Genomic DNA, 5,074 nt, shown 5'->3' on the forward strand with positions numbered 1-5,074 from the left:
CTCCAATATTTCGATGACGGAAGGAGTCGCTACAGGTGGAGAAGCAGCTCGAGAAAACGCTGACAGAGGCCAACGCCACCGTTGTTGTATTTTTTTACCTCGATCGCCACCACCATCAGCCGCCTCATCTGGACCTGCGATTAGGGCTTGATGAAGACCATCGCTCCTGTCGGACTCACTACACGGAAAAAACAAATTTAAAGTTATTAATATTAATAAGGTTAATAATAAAAATGTAATTATTAAATAATAATGTTTTTTTGATTAGGTTATAATGAATAATAATAAAAATAAGTCAAATAATAATTATATGGTAATGATTACTTAAAAAGTAAAATCAATGATAATTATATGATAATAATAACCTAAAAACTAAGCCTAATGGTGTATGATGATAATGTAGGTTGGTGTGTATGAAATAGGATCCGGCTAAATAACACCTTTATTTACTAGAAAAACAACCTATATTAAAAAAACAACATTGGTCAAATGTCATTATTATATTAATGATGTTCTAACAATTTAAAAAGATATTTCGATAATAAAACAATAATTATACTATTACTTTTTAATAAGTAAATAAATTGAGCCAAAAAGTAATCATTAACAAATAAAACATAGTTTTTTAATATAAAATAATTGAATTTTCTTTTTCTAAAAACGTTTATTGTTTATTAAAAAACTATTGCTAAATATGTTAAATATGTTATATAACAAATTAATAGAAAAAAAATAATTAGCCGACCCACCACAAATAGTCCAGCCCATCGTTTACTTATAAAATTAAATTCAAAACCCTAAAATTATGTTCACTTCTAAATCGTTATCTCAAAAATATTACAGCCGCCGACAAAGACCACCGGCACCACCTACGCCAACGGAGCACCGTCATCCGCCGTACAAACACCCAACAGGACCACTACCTCTAGTTCCGACCACTTTTCATATGTCCCTCCCTCAACTTGTCTCTCGATTTGTCTTTTTGTTTTTCTCTTATGGCGGTGGCCAGCGGTATGCCGCCGGCGTTTTGCTCTTTGTCTTTATCTTCGTTGATCTCTCTCTCTCTCTCTCTCTCTCTCTCTCTTTTTCTGTTTCTATTATCTCTCGACAGTCACCGACCGTGTCTTCGGCGGACGGCGATAGTCGCGGGCGGCGGCGGTGGGAATGGTTGGAGGTCTCTTTTTGCTATAATGTATATTATTGGAGTGGTGTTATTATATTACTAACTGAAAAAAAAAAGTTAATTAGATGTAAAAAAAATGTACCGCATGTAGAAAAAAAAAGAATGCAACTAACTGAAAAAAAAATTAACTGAAAAAATGGCCAAATATCTCAATAATTTTCAGTTCGGGGTCGGGGTGTCGGGTGGCGCTGAAGCCTTATTACATAGCGCCAACAGGGTGTTGAGTGAACGCCACAACGACGGGTCTCTTTCCATGCTTACTGTGGACTTCTCCAATACCTTTAACCTTGTTGACAGATCCGTATTACTTCATGAGGTCAGATTGAGGTGCCCTTCTATATCCTTGTGGGTAGAATTCCTATATGGTCAAGCAGCAAGGTTATATCTAGGGGACACACATATTTGGTCTTCTACTGGAGTTCAACAAGGAGACCCATTGGGACCACTTCTCTTTGCCCTTGTGTTGCACCCGCTCTTGCATAATATTAGAGACAATTGCAAGCTTCTTCTCCATGCATGGTACCTGGATGATGGCACACTTATTGGAGATTCTGAGGAGGTGGCCAAAGCCTTAGACATCATTAAGTCTATTGGCCCAAAATTGGGCCTTCAATTAAATATCAAGAAAACCGAGCTCTTTTGGCCCTCGTGTGATGGAAGGAAGCTGCGTGAGGGGCTATTCCCGGTTGGCATCGGGAGGCCGCCATTGGGGGTGAAACTTCTCGGGGGAGCTATTAGCAGAGATGCTAGTTTCATTAGCAACTTAGCCATAAAGAGAGCTGAAGGCGCTGTAAATTTGATGCGCCTTCTTCCATAATTGTCTGACCCGCAGAGTGAGCTCCTTCTACTTCGGTCTTGTATGGGTATTGCTAAACTTTTCTTTGGGCTGAGGACATGCCAACCCGTTCACATGGAGGAGGCGGCGTTGTTCTTCGATAATGGATTACGCGGGGCGATTGAGGACATTGTGATTTGTGGTGGCCCCTTCTTTGGCGACTTGCTTCCCTACCCATTCGGTTTGGTGGTTTGGGTTTATACTCGGCAGTAGAGGCTACCTCATATGCTTTTGTTGCCTCAAGGGCCCAATCTTGGGTATTGCAAGACCACATCTTACGGGATAGCGGCATTTATGGTATGGATTCTGATTATGCTTGTGCCTTAGACTCTCTTCGTAACAAGCTTCCGGACATTGACCTTAGCAGTTTTACTACTAAGAACACCCCCCCCCTAAATCCCAGAATACACTGGCGAGTGCCCTTTTTAGTAAAATTATCCAAGATATGGAAGTGAATTTCAATATGACGGCTCGGCAGAAAGCAGTTTTCCAGTGTTTACGTGCACCACATGCTCAAGATTTTCTTCTAGCTATCCCTATAGATGGGCTTGGCCAACATATGTCTCCGGTGGAGTATCGTACCATCCTCAGATATCGACTCATGATTCCAATATTCCCAGCCGATGGGATATGTCTGGTGTGCCGCAAGGCATGTTTGGACTCTTTTGGCGAGCATGCAGTTCATTGCAAAGAACTCCCGGGGTTCAAATACAGACACGATATGGTTAGGGATGTTTTGATCGGCATATGTAAGCGTGTCGGGGTTTCCGCCAAGAAAGAGGCTCCTGTGAATTTCCTGACTGACCCGACAGAAGGAAGGTCAACCCTTAGACCGACTGACGTTTTGATTTTTGGATGGGTTAAAGGGAAACACGCATGTGTGGACCTTACTGGGGTATCCCCTCTCGTAAGTTTGAGTGTCGGGGGTTTCACGGCTGGACAAACTGCATTAAAAGCTGTTACATGTAAGGTCACCAAACATGAGAAACCGTGTATGGAAAATCAACACGCGTTCATACCATTTGCATTTGATACGTTTGGCTTCCTTGCGGTGGAGCTTCTTAGTAGACTACAACGGATTATGCATAACAATGTTATATCCCCTAGATCTATGGATGTAGTCTTCAAAAGAATTTGCTTTATCATACAAAAGGGCTTAGCGGCGCAACTTGTTGCCCGTTTGCCTTCTCATTCGTTTTATGATGATAACTAAAATATCTATTTTTATCAAAAAAAAATTAATGGCAAAAAAAAACTGAAAAAAAATTAATTAGATGTAAAAAAATACGCATGTTAAAAAATAATAATAATAAATAAAGAATGCAGTGTATGGATTGTTTTTGCTACACAATTTACAATGTCGTCACAGATTATAGTCTTTGAGATTTAATAGTGTGTTTATTTAATAGAAAAAGCTAATAACGTGTTTATGGGTTGTGTATTTAGTAACACCTTTATTCTAATGCAAAAGTCAAAGGGGTTTTGGTTAGGGTGGGGGTATGGTACGGGGTACACCTTCCAATAAACATTGAATTTGAGATAACGTGTCAACCCGTGACTCGTTAAATCTTCTTAAATTGACCAAACTATCCTTCCCTTATTCCTTGACCATACTCCCATGCTTGCATTTGCAGGTGTCCTTTCATGGAAAAAAAAAAAGAGAAGACAATCAATCTGACCCCAACCAACTAGAGTTGTGTACACTTTCTCCATTATTGAACCCAACCCTACTTAAGATGTGGACCATGGCCTCCGCCACCCACCAATGAGTGGTCCACAACCCTACATTATTAACCCTTTGAGACGATAACTATTCGTACTATATCTATATGACTATGTATAAAATCGGTGCATTGTATTATTCTATATTTCTATAAACCATACATATTTGTGTATATTGTTCGATACTAGCATTTTTGGATAATAACATAACACCATTGATTAGATTTTTGTTTTGAAGTTATGAGTTTGAAGCTCAAGAAGAAACGACCTTAAACTATTTGGGTTAATAACCCTTAAGTTTACTAGGTTTTATGTCAACGGTTTTAAAATATGAGTCATGTAACATGTTCTTATGTATTTTAACATGCATGAACCAAACTAATTAACATATTTTATTGTTAATTATAGGAGTTATGTATTTGCTAGCACGTTCTCAAAGCTAAAGTTTTAGGTTAACGAGCTCCTCTTATCTTGGAAAACATACCATTCGTTATTAGGTTCATGGTAAACTCTTTTAATATTTTTTATAAATTTTCATGTTTTTATCAATCAACTTCTTAATTAAATTTTAGTAGGATTTAAATTATTATTATTTAATAATCTTGTAATGACATATTATATTTGGAAAGTGATCTATACACAACAACTTTTTACCCTACATAACAATTTATGTTTTGATGGATTGTATAAATTTGGACAAAACTTCAAAAATGGTACCTGTGGTTTTCGAAAATTTGAAGTTTAGTCCCTAATTTATAAAAACCTCACAGATGGTCCCTGTGGTTTCAAAACTTTTAACAAATAGTTCTTTTCGCTAACTCCGTTAACATTTAGCCGTTAAATGATGGGCATTTTTGTCATTTCACAACCACAGGGACCATTTATGAAGTTTTGTCTTAATTTTTTTTTAAAAAGAGAAAAATAAATATAATTATTTAATATTAAAGGGCCTCTCTCTCTCTCTCCCTCTCTCTCTCTCCCTCTCTCTCTCTCCAACAACCCCACCCTTATTCCCTTCTTCCCCACTCTACCCCTTTCTCTTTGTTTTTCTCTCTTGCATTCACAGGAAGAGCACCTACAACCCAAAATAAAAAGGGAAAATTCAATCCCCGTTATCATATAACTTCACCTCCTCCACATTCGTCCGTAATTTATGATCTTCATTATTGCATCATCGTAACCATATCTGTTTGAAGTTTGTTGATTCTACAGTAATTCTCGGATCTTATCATTGCATATTTGTGAATAAATCTGCTCGATTGAATGTATAATATGGTGGAACAAGGCAATGTTTTGGTTCTATCATTTCATCGAACACTTTATGTGCATAGCTA

This window comes from Lactuca virosa, chromosome 5 (genome assembly GCF_052849685.1).
Source record: "Lactuca virosa cultivar CGN04683 chromosome 5, Lactuca_virosa_CGN04683_v6, whole genome shotgun sequence".
Classification (NCBI taxonomy): domain Eukaryota; kingdom Viridiplantae; phylum Streptophyta; class Magnoliopsida; order Asterales; family Asteraceae; genus Lactuca; species Lactuca virosa.